This window comes from Pseudophryne corroboree, chromosome 4 (assembly GCF_028390025.1).
Source record: "Pseudophryne corroboree isolate aPseCor3 chromosome 4, aPseCor3.hap2, whole genome shotgun sequence".
Classification (NCBI taxonomy): Eukaryota; Metazoa; Chordata; class Amphibia; order Anura; family Myobatrachidae; genus Pseudophryne; species Pseudophryne corroboree.
The window spans coordinates 773,035,529-773,036,519 of NC_086447.1; positions in this window are offsets into that span (position 1 = coordinate 773,035,529).

The window sequence follows — 991 nt, forward strand, 5'->3', positions numbered from 1 at the left end:
TTTAAATTTTGTTAAGCGGCGCTACTAAGGGCATAAATACAGGGGCACAACTCTACAGGGGGCACAGAATTGGGGCCACAGCTACAGGTGGCAAAACTACTGAGGTCACAGTACTGGGGGCAAAACTACTGGGGGCACAGCTACTGGGGGCAAAACTACTGGGGGCACAGCTACAGGGGGCACAGCTACTGGGGGCACAGATACAGGGGGCACAACTACTGAGGGCACAGCTACAGGGGGCACAACTACTGGGGGCACAGCTACAGTGGGCACAACTACAGGGGGCACAGCTACAGTGGGCACAACTACTGGGGCCACAGCTACTGAGGGCACAGCTACTGGGGGCACAACTAATGGGGGCAAAACTACTGAGGGCACAGCTACTAGGGTGAACAGCTACTGATGGCACAGCTACAGGGGGCACAATTACTGGGGACACAGCGACAGGGGGCACAACTACTGGGGACACAGCTACTGAGGGCACAGCTATTAGGGTGAACAGCTACTGGGGGCACAGCTACAGGGGGCACAACTACAGGGAACAAAACTACTGGGGGTAAAGCTACTGCGGGCACAGCTACAGGGGTCACAGCTACTTGGGGCATAACTACTGAGGGCACCGCTACAGGGGTCATAACTGTGACCACGCCCCTTCCCTATGAAGCCTCGCCCCCTAGGAAACTTTTGCCCTGGGCGCTACAAGGTCTAGAACCGGCCCTGTGTGTAGTATGAGGTAACATATGTATAATGAATAATGCAAGTGTACAGTTTGGGACCTGATCTCCCAGGTAGGTATTCCTGTGAGCCGTTCCAGGTACAGGGGCTATAGCCGCTATGGGGCCCTGGCTGCTTCCAGGGCACGCAGCTCCCCCTGCACCCTGCCACTGGGTACCTCCAAGGCCTGCCGTAACCCCTCCACAGGGAAGAACATCTATGGGGGATGAGGCAGGGTCCTCACAACAGCAAACATTGTCCCAGCCTGTGCAGTCCG